Source organism: Mobula hypostoma, chromosome 25, assembly GCF_963921235.1.
Source record: "Mobula hypostoma chromosome 25, sMobHyp1.1, whole genome shotgun sequence".
Taxonomy (NCBI): Eukaryota; Metazoa; Chordata; class Chondrichthyes; order Myliobatiformes; family Myliobatidae; genus Mobula; species Mobula hypostoma.
Genome location: NC_086121.1, coordinates 29216512 through 29234525, shown reverse-complemented (window position 1 = coordinate 29234525; position 18014 = coordinate 29216512). Strand labels below are relative to the sequence as shown.

At 42.9% G+C, this 18014-nt stretch overlaps 1 pseudogene; it reads left to right on the top strand.

Annotated features, from left to right (window-relative positions):
• Positions 1–16453: 16453 nt before the first annotated feature.
• Positions 16454–16594, top strand: LOC134338029 (U2 spliceosomal RNA; annotated as a pseudogene).
• Positions 16595–18014: the final 1420 nt, after the last annotated feature.

The window sequence follows — 18014 nt, the reverse complement described above, 5'->3', positions numbered from 1 at the left end:
TTCAATTGGCCCAAATGCTCCTGGGATTTTGAGGGGAAGATGAGAAACATAAGCGGATAGCCCATCCAAAATGGTGTGCAGGTATGATGTTCTTAATGGCTTCCTTTAAGTAAATCAATGATAATCCCTGGCTTGTGTATACCCGATTACTTACCTGGGCAATGCTTGTTCATGGATGTCGGTGAAAGTGGGTTGGTATCAGGTAGGCCCTGTCTACTCAGTGGTGGAATCACATCATTGCTTTCATTCTCTGTGTGATGTATGGTATTTCATTCAGATTTTATTACAATTAAAAGTCATTTTCAGGAAAGTACCCAAGTAGCTAGCATCCACTGACTGTGAAACAAGCCGAAGAGCTGGTGTCCCAGTCTCCATCCAAGTGGTGTAGCTGATAGAGCTGTTGTCTTGCTGCGCCAGAGACCCAAGTTCCATCCTGACCTCTGGCGCTATCTGCGTGGCATTCATACATGATCCAGCGGGTTTCAGCTGGGTGCTCCCGTTTCTTCTACGTTTCGAAGATGTGTGTGGTTTGATAGGTCAATCGGTTGCTAATGTGTAGGTGAGCCATGGAAATATGACAGGAATGAATTTTTTTTTTAATTGATTAATGTTGGATTAGTGTAAATGGGAAGTTGATGGTCTATGTTGACTTGGTGGACTCCATTTTTGAGATTCAGATGCTCTAATCTTCTGGTGGTCATGGCTTCTTCTTTTCCACATATTTAAGTAGACAATCTCTGATCTGAGTGGAAGTTATGGAATCATGCTCCTCCTGATGCCAAGAGACTGATTTCAGAATAATTCAACTAATGAGTACCCCATCCAGCTAGGAGAAAGAGGTAAGAAATATAGGAGTAACATAAGTAACAGTGGAGGATATAATTCAAAGTGATGGCAAGTACCCTTGTGTTTAAAATCTCATTCCTGGCACAGAGGTAGGAACCTTAAGAATATCTTTCGAGCACACAGGAGGTTGAATTTATCTGGACAAGCTACTAGAAATGAAAAAGAGCTCAAGGAGCTCTCGTCCTTGAAAGAACTTTTCCATTGCTCTACATTACTGGCCCATTGTTACCTACTCTGGTAACCCAGGATAAGGTGGTATCTGTGTGTGGCATAGCTCCAACCGATCTGTGGAGGAATGAACCCATTTGGATCCATTCCCATCCCGAATCAGCTAATTCTGCCTGTAGAGATGTCCAAAAACCCATAGGATAATCTCATTGAGAAATGTATCTTTTACAGGAAGTTATTAAGAGTTAAGATTTATTTATCTTTAAATACCATGCCAACAGCCTTGGACTCACAAATGAAAATCAGGAAACTAAAAGTAATATTTTCTGATGCTTGACTTTATAAGATTAGTGTTACCTTAAATCTGTTGCTGCCGGCTTGATGCAAAATGCTTCTCCTCACCTGTTGACATTGACCATATTGTCAGTTAGCTGCTTCCTTCTGTTCTAGCTGCTGTGTAATTAATTTATGCCATCTTTAGGGACAATTATATCTCAACTACAGTGAAGAGATGACAAATGGAGCCCTCAGAAGCGCAACATGTGCTTTGACTTCACAAGCTTCTTCCATTCACTTGAAAAACAGAAATAACTGGAAACAAACAATGGTTATGGAATTGTGTGCGTGTATGTGTAGACAGCATCCCAACATGACTCTGGTATATTCTATGGCAACATTGCATCAGACCAGTGGCACCAAATCTCTGCCATTCCTCCACAATTTTTTCATTGACGTGAGGGGATCGACCTTCTCCTTGAACCTGACAAGGAAACCATGAACAAGGACGTTCCTGATATTATTCACCTGCCAGTTGACACAATAACAGCTGCATGTCAGCCTCCCCAAATTTGTGCCTCATCAGGTCAGGCCCCCGAACCCTTAATGCTGATGTTTCAGACCAACAATTTTGCTGAATGGGCTAACATGCAATGATGAAGATCCCAAATCTGGTAATTATGGAAAAGTTCGAGATTTCCCTATCAGTAGAAAGGTGAAAGGCAAGTGTCAGTCTTATCCCTACTCTCCATCCCACCAGCCCACCTCCCACTACCCCTGCCAATGGAGTGCCCTTTCCCTGACCAGGCAACTGGAGCAGAGCCAGCCTTTGATGAAACCATGGGGTATCCTGGAGGTGACCATTTCTATTGATCTCCAATCTTACTTGTTTGGAATCGGTTTCAGTTGCTTTATTTATGATTTCACAGAAGGCTTTGGAGTCAAATTTTGCCTACCCTTCCAAGCTTCATAAATACCTAGCGGTTGTTTCAAGAACTGTCAGTAAGTACTCTCCGAGGTATGTGAGAGCACAGCTGGTAAATATTGGCACGTTGCTGGAGAGTGGAGCTGGAAACAGGTTATTTATTCAGACAAAGTGTACATGTGTGTGCATGTGCACACCCACCCTGCATGTGCACTAAGATAAATCCAAATATATGTGTGCACAGACATTCACACTCACACACATGCATTCATACCCGCATAAGCATACAGGCTCTTAGATACAAATATGCATATGCGTACACATGTACACATACATGAATACAAGCATGTGCACATATGATAACACACATGCAAGCATACACTGTATGTCCAGGCATGTGCATCCTGTAGAACTGGAATAGATTCTGTATTTCAGAAACATTTGCAGTTTACATCCAGTGAGTACTGAAAAAAAAATAAATCCTGTACTTAATTGTAATCCTGTCACTAAGAGAGCTGACCAAACAGCTACTGATGAACAAGATATCCAGCTGTTGCCGAGTAACTTGCTTGCTGCCGCTCGAATTACTGCTCTCACTTGCACATTGTTTCATAATACTGTTCCCACTGAAACAAAGCAGAAGATTGGTAGCTTGGGATGGCTGCTTGTTTGTAGGGCCGTTTGCCCAGCCTGGAGGTTTGATTGCAAGTGTTTCGTCACCAGTCGAGGTGATATCAACAGTGCGCAATTGAGCATTGTTTCCACCGAGTGCTCACGTTTATAGTGGTCTGACTCGTTGTTCTGATTGGTTGGCCGTCGCGCTGGCAGCTAGTCACTGCTGGATCCCGACCGACCGGACAGCTGAGTGATCTCTGCTGTAAATTTTCCCTCCACTCTCTCAATCTTATTGACATCGTTCCTGTAGGTAGGTGACCAAAACTGTACACAATACTCCATACCAGGCCTCACTAATGTCTTACACAATTTCAAAGTGCCATCCCAACTCCTGTGCTCAACACATTGACAAGCCTAGGTGCCAAGAGCTTTCTCTACGACCTTCTCTACCTGTGACGCCACTTTCAAGAAATTATTGATCTGTATTCCCAGATCCCTCTGTTCTACTACACTCCTCAGTGCCCACAGCTCACAGTGTAAGATCTACCCTGGTTGGTCCTCCCGAAGTGCAACACCTCCCGCTTGTCGGCATTAAATTCCATCTGCCTTTTACAGCCCATTTTTCCAGCCAGTCCTGGTCCCGCTGCAAGCTTTGACAATCTTCCTCTCTGTCTACTACACCCCCAGTCCTGGTGTCAACCGGTTTAAGACAACACTGGTGAATCTCAGCGACTTCTGGCTGATGGCTAACGAAACAAGGAAAAGAACTAAATACGTAGTTAATCACATTTATTCTGGCAAATGACCATTGGAAGTAATAGTCTGTAACTTCCCTTTGGACTGAGAGGTGATTCAATGTGGTGGAACCAAGGCGAGGTGGTGAGCCCATCGCTGAGGCTGAGGAAAACCAGAGGTTTAATTGATTTAAGTGCCGGGCTGAATCGAGGTGGCAGGATACAGACCCCAAAGCACATCCAGCCCACTGAACCCGATGCTTGGACATCGATTTAGACGTCGAGCCAGATTGAAAAGGTCAGGTTGCCAGGGCCCGAGTTAAGGGATGGGCCATTTCAGCTCACTGCTCCATGACATTAACTCGACTCTGCGCTGAACCATGGGTCTCGGACTCTCGTTACGGACTGTAGTTCTGCATGCTATTTGCTTGCGGTTATTGTTTGCGTGATTTGTTGTTTTCCCTCTGCACACTGGGTGTTTGATGGTCTTTTTTTTAAATGGGTCCTTTGTTTTGTGGCTGCCTGTCAGGAGACGAATCTCAAGGTTGTGTAATGTACGCATACTTTGATAATAAATGTACTTTGAACTTTGAAATTTGCTGATCCGGTTTACCACATTATCATCCAGATGAGTGATATAGATGTCAAACAACAATGGACCCAGCACCAATCCCTGTGGCACACCACTAGTCACAGGCCTCTAGGTAGAGAGGCAACCATCTGCCACCACTCTCTCAATTCTCCAGCAAAGCAAATGTCTAATCCAATTTACTACCTCATCCTGAATGCCAAGTGATGGAACCTTCTTGACCAATCTCCCATGAGGACTCCTGTCAAAGGCCTTGCTAAAGTCCTTGCTGTAGCTAACATCCACGGCCATACCTTCATCAGCTTTCCTCATAACTTCCCTGAAAAACTATAAGATTGGTTCGACACAACTTAACATGCACAAAGTTATGTTGACGATCCCTAATCAGTTACTGTCTATCCAAATACTTATATATCTAATCTCTTAGAATACCTTCCAATAACTTTCCCATAACTAATGCCAGACTCGCCAGCCTATAATTTTGTGGCTTATTCTTAAATCCTTTCTTAAACAACAGAACAATACTAGATATCTTCCAATCCTCCAGCACCTGACCCATGGTTAAGGATGTTTTAAATGTCTCTGCTAGGGCCCCTGCAATTTCTGCACTAACCTCACACTGGGAATACCTGGTCAGGCCCTGGGGATTTATCCGTCCTAACCTGGCACAAGACATCCTCCTCTGTAATCTGTATAGGGTCCATGACCACGTTGCAACATTGCCTCACTTCATTGACTCTGTGTCTGCCCCTGAGTAAATACAGATGGAAAAAATTAAGCCAGTTAAGACCTTCCCCTGTCTCTTCTGGTTCAATGCATAGATTGCCATTGTGATCTTCCAGATGACCAATTTTGCCCCTTGCTATCCTTTTGCTCTTAGTATTTCAGTAGAAGCCCTTGGGATTTTCCTTGTCTGTTAAAGCAACCTCATGCCTTCTGTTAGCCCTCCTGATTTCCTTCTTAAGCATTCTTCTGCATTTCTTAAACTCAATTACCCCATTTGTTCCTACCTGCCTATACCTGCTCTGCACCTCCTTTTTCTTAACCAGGGCCTCAATGTCACACAAAGATCAAGATACCCTAAATCTGTTATACTTGTCTTTTATTCTGACAGGAGCAGACAATAGTCATAGTCATAGTCATACTTTATTGATCCTGGGGGAAATTGGTTTTCGTTACAGTTGCACCATAAATAATAAATAGTAATAAAACCATAAATAGTTAAATAGTAATATGTAAATTATGCCAGGAAATAAGTCCAGGACCAGCCTATTGGCTCAGGGTGTCTGATCCTCCAAGGGAGGAGTTGTAAAGTTTGATGGCCACAGGCAGGAATGACTTCCTATGACGCTCTGTGTTGCATCTCGGTGGAATGAGTCTCTGGCTGAATGTACTCCTGTGCCCACCCAGTACATTATGTAGTGAATGGGAGATATTGTTCAAGATGGCATGCAACTTGGACAGCATCCTCTTTTCAGACACCACCGTCAGAGAGTCCAGTTCCATCCCCACAACATCACTGGCCTTACGAATGAGTTTGTTGATTCTGTTGGTGTCTGCTACCCTCAGCCTGCTGCCCCAGCACACAACAGCAAAGATGATCGCACTGGCCACCACAGACTCGTAGAACATCCTCAGCATTGTTCGGCAGATGTTAAAGGACCTCAGTCTCCCCAGGAAATAGAGAAACTCAGGAAACACTGAAAATTCCACTTTTGAAGGCTTCCCACTTACCAAGTATGTCTTTGCCAGTAAACAACCTGTCCCAATCCACCCTTCCCTGACCATTTCTGACATCATCAAAATTGGCCTTTCTGCAATTTAGAATCTCAACCCGAGGACCAGACCTATCCTTTTTCCTAATTACATTGAAACTAATGGCATTGTGATCAGTAGGTGCAAAGTGTTCCCCTATACAAACGTCTGTCACCTGTCTTTTCTCATTCCCTAATAGATCTAGCATTGCACTCTCTATTTGGTCCTTCCGTGGACTGATTAATGAAACAGAGCTGAACACATTTGACAAATTCTTTCTCATCCAGCACTTCTACAGTATGAGAGTCCCAGTTAATATGTGAAAAAGTAAGATCACGTACTACCACAACTTTGTGTTTCTTGCAACAGTCCGTGATCTCTCTGTAAATTCGCTCCTCTACATCCCGCATGTTTTTATGTGGTATATAGTATAATCCCATTAAGGTGGTCATACCTTTCCTATGCCTCAGTTCTGCCCATAAAGCCTGCAGTTTGTCCTGACTGAGCACTGCCGTGACGTTTTCCCTCACCCCTCTGCCTTTCATCTTTCCTGTTTTATCATGTCTAAAACAATGGAACCCTGGAGCACTGAGCTGCCAGTCCTGCCCCTCCTGCAACAAAGTCTCACTAATAGCTATAATGCCATAATTCCCCATGTTGATCCATGCTCATTCGTTGTTCCTACAGTATTCCTTGCATTGAAAAATAGGCAGTTAAGTCCCAACATACTTGATCTTTTGATTCCTGTCTTTGTACGTACTGTCGGCTTAACAACATTGTTCACCACAGCCACTCCACTATCTGTTCTGGTGTTGTGGTTCCCATCCTCCTGCAACTTTAACACCCCCTGCCCCTTCTATGCAACATCAGAAAAGTTTCCTACTAGGATATTAATGCTTCTCCTGTTCAGGTGCAAACCATCCCTTCTGTACAAGCTCCACCTTCCCTGGAAGAGGGCCCAATGACCTAAAAATCTAAAGCCCTTCCCCCAGCACCATCTCCTTAGCCATATGTTAAATTATATGATTTTCCTATTTCTGGCATGTAGAACTGGTAGTAATCCTGAGATCACAACCCTATCCTTTAGCAGTACCCAACTCCCTGAACTCACTCCACCCCCCCCCGCCACCTCATCCCCCTTCCTACCCACGTCATTGCTACTGATGTGAACCACAACATCTAGCTATTCGTCTTCCCACTTAAAAATGCTGTGGACTTGATCTGGGATGTTCCTGACCCTGGTACCCAGGAGGCAACATGCCAGCCAGGAATCTCATTCTCATCCACAGACCTCTTTTCTGTTTCCTTGACCAACAAATCCCCCATCACTACAGTTTATCCGTTCTTCCTCCTTCTCTTCTGAGTCACAGAGCCAGACTCTGTGCCAGAGACCTGACCACTGTGGCTTTTCTTTGTGAGGTCATCCTCCCCCCCACCCCCCCCCAAACTACCTCCTTATATGGTGTGTCTGTGAACCTCTCAGCCTCCCAAATGATTGGGAGTTTATCCAATTCCAGCTCCAACTCCTTAACGTGGTCTGTTAGAAGTTGCAGCTGGATGCACCTCTTACAGGTGTAGTCTTCAGGGATGCTGGAGGTCTCCCTGCCTTCCCATATTCTGCAAGAGGAGTATTCCACTATCCTTCCTGACATCCCCACTGCTCTAAATGTGCAATAACGAAAAAAATATACCTACGATCTACGCTTCTCCTCACCCAAGCCTTGATAAACCAGATTCTCAACTCCCCACTTTAACACTGGTCCACTCCCACAATGGCCACTCTGCTTAAATTTATCTTCTTTTTATTGAATCTTGTCAAGTTCCAATTATGCGCAATCCAATGTATTCTCAGGAAATGCGGTGTGTAAAATGTGCCGACTGCCCTTGCTCCATTCTTTTAAACTCTCTGGTGAGTCAACACAATCCAATTTCTCAGAATTACGTGCACCTAATAAAGTGGCCACTGGGTGAGTACGCCAGCAATCACCACGGGTTCAATGTGCTTCATTGTTGTCTCCAACTTGTGTTAGAGCCAGTTTGATCCAATTTCAACCAACCTCCTTTGTGTGATTCTGCAGCCATCCCATTATCTCCCCTTGTCCACTGTTTGTGGAAGCACAAGTCTACTGCCATATAGTTTACTCGACAACAGAGGTGATTCATTAAAATGAAGTACATTGAGATCTCCTGCAGTTGTGAAGGGTGTTGGATAAATGTATTTTTCTTCTGTATGTAAAATTGCTTTTATCTAGGCAGTTCAGTAACCCATTGTCATTCAAGTTGCTTCTACTAACTGAGAGAGCTGTCCTCCGCCAGTCTTTCAGTTCAACCAATGGACACAGTATGTTGCCAAAGGCAGGGAGGCTGGGCCACCCATGATGGGTGGATTCTTTTGAGTCAGGAACAATGACCTGTACCGCCAATTATCATGATCTTTACAGTGTCTATAAAAAGTGTTCACCCTTCTTGGAATGTTTTATGTTTTATTGTTTTACAGCATTGAATCACTGTGGATTTAGTTTGCTTTAATGACAGAGATTAACAGAAAAAAAAAACTCATGTCAAAGGGAAAACAGATCTCTACAAAGTGCTCTAAATTAATTACAAATATAAAACACAAAATTATTGATTGTGTAAATATTCACCCATTTTAATATGACATGCCAAATCATCACTGGTGCAGCCAATCGGTTTTAGAAGTCACATAATTAGTTAAATGGAGATCACCTGTGTGCAGTCAAGGTGTTTCTATTGATTGTAGTCAAAATATACCTGTATCTGGAAGGTCCAAATGCTGGTGGGTCAGTATCCTGGCAGAAACAACACCATGAAGGCAAAAGAACACTCCAAGCAACACTGTGAAAAGGTTATTGAAAAGCACAAGTCAGGAGATAGATACAAGAAAATTTCTAAGTCGCTTAATATCCCTTGGAGGACAGTTAAGTCAATCATCAAGAAATGGAAAGAATATGGCATAACTGTAAATCTGACTAGAGCAGGCCGTCCTCAAAAACTGAGTGACTGTGCAAGAAGGGGACTAGCGAGGAAGGCCACCAAGAGACCTATGACAACTCTGGAGGAGCTACAAGCTTCAGTGGCTGAGATGGGAAACTGTGCATACAACAACTGTTGCCCAAGTTCTTCACCAATCACAGCTTTATGGGAGAGTGGCAAGGAGAAAGCCACTGTTGAAAAAAACTCTCATGAAATCTCAGCTGGAGTTTGACAGAAGGCTCGTGAGAGACTCTGAAGTCAGCTGGAAGAGATTTTATGATCTGATTAAACCAAAATTGAGCTTTTAGGCCATCAGTCTAAATGCAATGTTTGGTGTAAGCCGAACGCTGCATATCATCAAAAATACGCCATCCCTGCCATGAAGCATTGTGGTGGCTGCATCATGCTTTGGGGATGCTTCACTGCAGCAGGCCCTGGAAAGCTTGTGAATGTAGGGGGTAAAATAAATGCAGGAAAATACAAGGAAATCCTGGAGGAAAATTTGATGCAGTCTGCAAGAGAACTGTGACCTGGGAGAAGACTAGTTTTCCAGCAAGACAACGAACCTACTCATAAAACCAAAGCTAAACAGGAATAACTTAATTCCTGTGTGTCCGACAGAGTGATCAACAGCACTGGGGCTCCACAGGGGACTGTCTTGTCTCCCTTTCTCTTCACCATTTACACCTCGGACTTCAACTACTGCACAGAGTCTTGTCATCTTCAGAAGTTTTTGGATGACTCTGCCATAGTTGGATGCATCAGCAAGGGAGATGAGGCTGAGTACAGGGCTACGGTAGGAAACTTTGTCACATGGTGTGAGCAGAATTATCTGCAGCTTAATGTGAAAAAGACTAAGGAGCTGGTGGTAGATGTGAGGAGAGCTAAGGTACCGGTGACCCCTGTTTCCATCCAGGGGGTCAGTGTGGACATGGTGGAGGATTACAAATACCTGGGGATACGAATTGACAATAAACTGAACTGGTCAAAGAACACTGAGGCTGTCTACAAGAAGGGTCAGAGCCATCTCTATTTCCTGAGGAGACAGGTCCTTTAACATCTGCTGGACAATGCTGAGGATGTTCTACGAGTCTGTGGTGGCCAGTGCTATTATGTTTGCTGTTGTGTGCTGGGGCAGCAGGCTGAGGGTAGCAGACACCAACAGAATCAACAAACTCATTCGTAAGGCCAGTGATGTTGTGGGGATGGAACTGGACTCTCTGACGGTGCTGTCTGAAAAGAGGATGCTGTCCAAGTTGCATGCCATCTTGGACAATGTCTCCCATCCACTACATAATATACTGGGTGGGCACAGGAGTACATTCAGCCAGAGACTCATTCCACCGAGATGCAACACAGAGCATAGGAAGTCATTCCTGCCTGTGGCCATCAAACTTTACAACTCCTCCCTTGGAGGATCAGACACCCTGAGCCAATAGGTTGGTCCTGGACTTATTTCCTGGCATAATTTACATATTACTATTTAACTATTTATGGTTTTATTACTATTTATTATTTATGGTGCAACTGTAACGAAAACCAATTTCCCCCAGGATCAATAAAGTATGACTATGACTAAACACAACAAAGTTAATGTCCTGGTATGGCCAAATCAGAGTCCAGACCTCAATCCAATTGAAAACTTGTGGCTGGACTTGAAAAGGGCTATTTATTCACGATCCCCGTGCAATCTGACAGAACTTGAGCAGTTTTTAAAAAAGAACGGGGGAAAAATTGCAGTCTCCAGATGTGCAAAGCTGATTGAGACCTGTACACACAGACTCAAGTCTGTAAATACTGCCAAAGGTGCATCTACTAAATTCTGAATTCAAGAGGGTGAGTAATTATGCCATCAATTATTTTGTGTTTAATAGTTGTAATGAAGTTAGACCAAAGTATAGATATTTGTTTTCACTTTGACACGAAAGAAGCTTTTCTGTTGATCATTGTGAGAAAAACCAAATTAAATCTACTATGATTCAATGTTGTAAAACAATAAAATATGAAAACTTCCAAGCCGGGGGGGGGGGGGGGGGGGGGGATTGAATACTTTTTATAGGCAATTGTATATAAAGTCACCAAATTATTGCACAGATTTAAATAAAGACCAATTTCTTTGTTCTTTTATCTTCCCATCTTATCTCCAGAATACTACTATCTTACACACAGAAAGATGCCAGTGAAGCTTCTTCCTGTGCAGTACTGGAAAAGTGGAAATGATGGCCAGTGCACTGGTTGGCGTGGTAACATAGTTCAGTGACTTGTTTGATCCTGTTATTTGCGTAAAGCTTACATGGGTTCCGCCTGGGTGCTCAGATTTCCCCCGATGCCTCAAAGCTTCACAGGCCAGTCAGTCGACTGGCCACTGTAAAATATCTGTAACATCGGCAGATGACGGGAGGTGCATCAGAATCAGGTTCATTATTGCTGACATATGTCCTGAAATTGTTTTGTGGTAACAGTACAGTGCAAGGTATAAAAATTACTGTATTTTACAATAAATATTAAATAGTACAAAAGAGGCTGTCTTCATGGGTTCATGGACCAGTCAGAAATCTGATGGCAGATGGGAAGAAGCTGTTCATAAAACATTGAGTGTGTGCCTTGAGCCTCCTGTACCTTCTCCCTGATGGTAGTACTGAGGAGAGGGCATGTCCCAGAAGGTGAAGATAAGAGAGAGTAACTTGCATGGAAGTTAGTGGGGGACTGGGACTGAAAATTGCTTTGAGAATTGGCATAGACTCAGAGAGTCCAATGACCACCTACTAAGTTGCAAGAAAATAAACATATATATAGTTCCATTGAATCCTTACTGTCCTCTATAGCCTTAGGAACAGAAACAACTGAATTTCAAAAGTAGGTCCTTTGGCAATGTAGAACTCACTTAGTACAGTGGCTGATGATATAGATCTGATAATTCCTTGACCTGGGTTATCCATCAATTGTCCTTGGTGATTATTGACTCTGTCTACTTGGGCTACTCTGCTGCCCCCTGCAGGATAAAACAGAGGCTGCACTTACTGCTGTAAAACATATATATCTTTAATTAATATCTTTAATGAGATGTTGTTCATTAATGCAACAACTAACTGCTTAAAGAGATTAACTTTTATTCTCATTATGGTTTATGATGAGAAATGCAAAGATATTAAATTAAACTACTTGTAAACACATATTTCTTCATCGTTAAAGAATGCCAATTATCCGACAGAACCTTTTTAAACAACCAACAAATATTTTGATTATCAGCAGAGAGAAAATGAGTCACGTGATTTTACTTTCAAATAAAGCACAAACATCTGGATGCGCCAAACATCACATCAATTTTTTTGTCCCAATTTCAGTTAATTGTCCTGTCTGGAAGTGTCTGTGCTCATTTGTACAACAGCTGTCTCGATCCTAAACACACCCTATTTGTATTGCAGTCAGGCACACAGAAGCAAAGTGTGTTTGGAACATCATTCTCCTGGCTGCTGATCTGCTCTACTGTCTCCACCATGCTGTTAATGGAAAGGGACAGTCTTCTGCATGGAACTGAATTTTTTACCTTTAATCCCAATTCCATTCTGTGATGGACTTTTCAGGAGTGTTGGGAGGATCTTACGGGATATAGGCATCCGTTAGTCTCATGAGACCGTGGATTTTCACCTTGGAAGGTTTCCAGGGTGCAGGCCTGGGCAAGGTTGTATGGAAGACCAGCAGTTGCCCATGCTGCAAGTCTCCCCTCTCCGCGCCACTGATGTTGTCCAAGGGAAGGGCATTAGGACCCATACAGCTTGGCACTTACGGGATAAGGTCAAAGTAATAACTTAATATGATGCTCTTACACCCTGTGGACCTGTGAAACAGCAACTGAGCTAAAGCATGCAACCTGCCAACAGCTGCATATAGGCCAGGACTCGACACCAGGCTTGATCCAATCTCAAAGAATCACCAGCGGCCACACTTCATTAGGAGTTTGACTAGATTGGGTACGTCACCAAAGATGCTGTAGCACCTTTTTAGAGATGTTACATGAACAGCTTTCTGACTAGCTGCGCCACTGCCTGGTCTGAAGGCTCGGATGCAGAGGACTGTGTACTCAGCTAGGTCCATCAAGGGCCCAAGCCTCCCCACTGTCCAGGACAGCTTCAAAAGCCAGTGCCTGAAGAATGTGGCACCCTCACCAGGCAAGACATGCCCTCTTCTCATTGCTACCATCAAGGAGGAAGCAGAGGTGCATAAAGATATACGCTCAACATTTTAGAGGCAACTTCCTCCCCACAACTATCAGATTTCTGAGCAGTCCATGAACACCACTTCACTATTCCTGTACTTCAAACTTTTTTTATTGTAACATATAATAATTTTGATTTTGATTCTGATTTGATCTAATAGCAACTGCAAGAAATAGACCGTCAACTCTGTGATGAGTGTTTCTTGCAAATGAGGGTTTTCATTTACATCGGTGCCCAGACCAGAGCCACGTGAGACAGCGAGGCAGAGGCAGAGTACCTTGATCAAAGCTTGCTGAAATGGTCTGCAGGGACGGGGAGACTTACTTGCAGCAAGTTGCTCTGTAAATTCTGTTTCTTCTTTTTATGTTTTACAATTTTAATTTGAAAGATTAAGGAAGCCGGACCTTTTGAGGTTACGTGAAACGTTGTGCTTAGTAGTTGCACCTGTATGAGTGTCCTGGGTAAAAGAAGTATGTAGTTAGACACTCCAGAATTTAAGTGATTTTCAACTGCGAAAAGGAGCTAAAATGGTTTTGCACTATTGATGACAGGCCTCAGCCAATTTCTCATATTCTCTTAATGGGACATGCAAACCCAGGCAAGGGATAATGTGCCAGAGGAAGATTGTGCATGCCAGTGGATACACCGCCTCTGACACTACCCAACCAGATCCACCATAAGATAAGAAGGCCATTGGACAAGGATGACCATGAACTTCTAGTTGTCTATCACTTTAATTCTCCGTTCCACTCCCACTTTGTGTCCTATCTTCTACATAGTTCCAGCAAACCTCAATGTCAATTCAAGGAACAATGCTTTACCTTCTGACTAGGCACTTCTGCAATTTCAGATAATTAGCCTTTCCAGTTTGAGTGAGAACTGACCATCTCTGGTGTAACAGCATCTACTTGCATTATTAATACAGTTTTTTTAATTCTCTCCTCAGACATTATCTGACCTGTTGAATATTTCCAGCATTTTCCGTTTTGTTTCCTGACAGGAACCAGTTGCGGAGGTCTCCTCTGGGAGTGAGAGCCCCAGCACATTGGAGCAATGAAGAAGTGATCTCATGGGGTACATCACATGTTCTTTACACCAAAAATGTGAAGATTATCACAGAAAATGATTAAAAGAGCTAATTATTAAAATAATTAGAACAAGGATTAACTTATTCATCTATTGCGGTCAGAATGGGTACAAACATTCAAGTATATGAATTATCAGCAGGAGTAGGTCACCTGGCCCTTCTAACTTGGTCTGTCATTCACTAAAATCAGTTGATATCCTTTACTTCACACAACACACATAAAAGTTGCTGGTGAATGCAGCAGGCCAGGCAGCATCTCTAGGAAGAGGTGCAGTCGACGTTTCAGGCCGAGACCCTTACTCACTCTTCCTTCAGTTAGTCCTGACGAAGGGTCTGGGCCTGAAACGTCGACTGCACCTCTTCCTAGAGATGCTGCCTGGCCTGCTGCGTTCACCAGCAACTTTTGTGTGTTGCTTGAATTTCCAGCATCTGCAGAATTCCTGTTGTTTGCGTCCTTTACTTCACAGCCTTAATTATCCAGTGGAACCTCTCATTCGCTTGTTTGTCAATCTCTTCCTTAAAAATATTAAAAGACTCAGTTCCACCTCACTTTGAAGAAAAGAATACCAAAAGCTTGAGCCTTTGAGAGAATAAAATTCAATCCATCTATTCTTTATATGTGTGATGTCCTGGTTATAAACTGTGACCTTCGTTCCAGTTTCTTCCACAAGAGGAAACATCCTCTTTACAGTATTTAATGGTTTCAAACAGGGTGACTCTCACTGTCTTAAACCCAAGGAATTCAAGCCTGTTCTCCCACCCATTCTATCCGAGAAAACCTTCTCTGAACTGTTTCCAACAGATTTTGCCTCCTTCCTCGAGTCAGGGGTCAATTGTTGTTCAGAGGGATGAGTAGGGAGCTTGTGAAGTGTCTGGCCTTTTCTGGTTCTGTTTGCCTCATTACATGAAGAATATGGAAGTTTTAGAGAGGTTGGAGAGGTGATTTACCAGGCTGCTGTCTGGATTAGAGAGCATGTCTAATGAGGTTTGGTTGAGCAAGCTAGGGGTTTTCTCTCTGGAGTGATAGAAGATGGTAGGTAACTTGATAAAGGCAAATAAGATGATGAGGTATAGATAGAGTGGACAGCCAGCGTTTACTCCCGCCTCCACCCCCAGGGAAGCAATGGCTAATACAAGAGGAGATACTCTTAAAGTGATTGGAGGAAAGCATGTCAGAGATAGGATTTTTGCACAGGGAGTTGCGTGCATATAATACACTGCCAGAAGCAGTGGCAGAGGCAGACGTGGGAGGAAAGGGTTATATTGATCTTGGAGTAAGTTCAAAGGTTGGCACAACATTGTGGGCCCAAAGGTCTGTATGGTGCTGCAATGTTCCATTTAATAACTGGAATGTGAGGGGTTTACATTGGGAAAATTGAATCTATGTTGCAAAATGCTAATGAATGCCAACAATGCTTGTAAATTTGAGATCTTCACTGAAATCATTGGAGATGAAATCATTTCTTACTGAAGACGAGCCTGGGTGAGCACTGTGAGACCGACTGGCAGAGATGATATAAGAAGCCAGTAGAACTGCAGCCTCACCACTCCAGGTGACCCAGTGTCCCAGCTGAATTTGATATCTGGAGCTGCCTTTGTTTTCACCCCATCTCCCCCTCTCGATCTGCTACAGGTGCTTTTAAGGATCCTTTGAAGAAGGAGTTGAGAGATGCATCTCTACGTGGCAGGCTTGTAAAAATCTGTGAATATGTTCCTGATCAGAGATGTCTGTGTAGGATGTCTCTGAAGACATTCTGGGAGTTGGCTCTTGACCTATGGGCATGTTTTGTCTCCTATCCAATAATCCCATACACAGTCTAGTTGGCCTGTGATTGCCATAAAGGCACCTCTAATAATGGAATACGGTTATCAGTGTTACCTCTGAGGCAACCTGGGATTAATATCCCAGCAACTGAACGCTCCAGTACCACTGTAAATGGTAACACACTGACTGGGCTTTGAAAAACGCAAGAGTAACTAGCAGTAAGTTTTCAAACTACCTAATCGGGCCTCTTAATGTCAATAAATAGCAATGATAAGTGTTCTCGTGGTTAATCCATGACTATTCTATGATAGTTGGAGACTTTACTTAGAAGTTCCAGTGGGTATTGGGAAGGGGAGAAGTAACGATGTCATTAAGTGGGCACCTAACACCATAAGTATATCAGGTATTAACTCGAAAAAACATACAGAGCGAGGAAGTATGATGCAATTTCACCTGGAAATGATCACTAGCGTGACCTACTTATTGTTTCTCGGCCTTTTGGCTAAGATCAAGTGTAGTGTGTACTTTGACTTAATTTTTGACTGATTTATTTAAGAAATGAGGGTGCCTAATAATCCAGTTTCTAAGAAATTGAATTGATGACCAATTAAGATTGGCAAATCTCGTTGTATAGACTCCCAAGGATTTAGCGTGTGATGGCATTCTCAATGGCTTAGGGACAGAAAGGTTGCAAAGAGGTAACCAGTAAAATTTCACACCTCGTAACATTTTCAGCAAGTTTTACATTGTTGACAGTTCATTAATATTTGATGTTCCTATTAGGTCACTGACACGATTCCTACCAAGCTGTGCGAGTGCGCGGCTGCACAGTAACTGAAATGCTCCCGCGAATGTAGCCTTTGGATGCAACTAGAAACCTGAAAGATTTTCTTCTTTGTACTGTATTTCATTATACCCTTCGATTAATGAATAAAATCAAAAGTATGTGGTTTTCAATTTTCATTCTAAATATTCATTTAAGATACCATGCAGTTTTCAGGCCGTGTAAACATTTCTTGGTCAGAATAATGGTTGGTCCGCGCAGCTATGAAAGAATATTAGAGGGATTGTTGGCCACTGATTTCTCACCATACACTGAAGAAGGTTTGTAAGCAACTCCCCGTGGAAGGTGTGTCAATTTCATCCTGCATTTAACAGTTTTTTTGCTTTCAAAGGTGAACTTGGTTTCAGGGTTTAATATCTGTAGGTGCAGGCAGTTTTAGTGCTACAAAGGCAACATTGGAGCCATGGTTAATTCAAAGTAATGAAACTGGATGCACAATTCAAAGATATACCTAAATCCAATAATTTTTACCCAGTTTGCTTGCTACTATGTGTTGGGCACGTGGCCAAGTGGTTAAGGCGTTCGTCTAGTTACCTCAAGGTCGCTAGTTCGAGCCTCAGCTGTGGCAGTGTGCTTGTGACCTTGAGCAAGGCACTTAATCACACATTGCTCTAGTCTGTACGAGGAGCGGCGCCCCACATAGACTTCCAATCTGCGCCTTGTAAGGCATGAAAATGCCTGACGCAGGCCTCTCATGGTCCGAGTCGACGTTCCCTCCCTCCCCTTGCTTGCTACTATGTCTAGGAGATTAATCCTTAATCCATTGTAAACTTGGTGGGTGGTGGTTCTAAAGTTCAAAGTCCAAGCATATTTATTATCAAAGTACATATATATCACCATATATAAACCTGAGATTCATTTTCTTGCAGGCATACTCAATAATCCAGAATAGAATAATAATCATAATAAAATCAATGAAAGACCGTACCACCAGTGCACAAAAGACGAACTGTGCACATACAAAAAGAAAGATAATAATAAATATTGAGAATATGAGATGAAGTGTCCTTGAAAGTGAGCCCATGGTCTAGGGGATCATTTCAGTGATAGGCAAGTGAAATTGACTGAAGTTATCCCCTGAGGATTGAGGGGTAATAACACTTCCTGAACCTATAACTAGTGGAGCTGCATTTTAGAATTCACATTATCAGTGCCTGTAGCACACTCTGCAAGTTAAAGAGTGCAGATTGGAGCTGCCA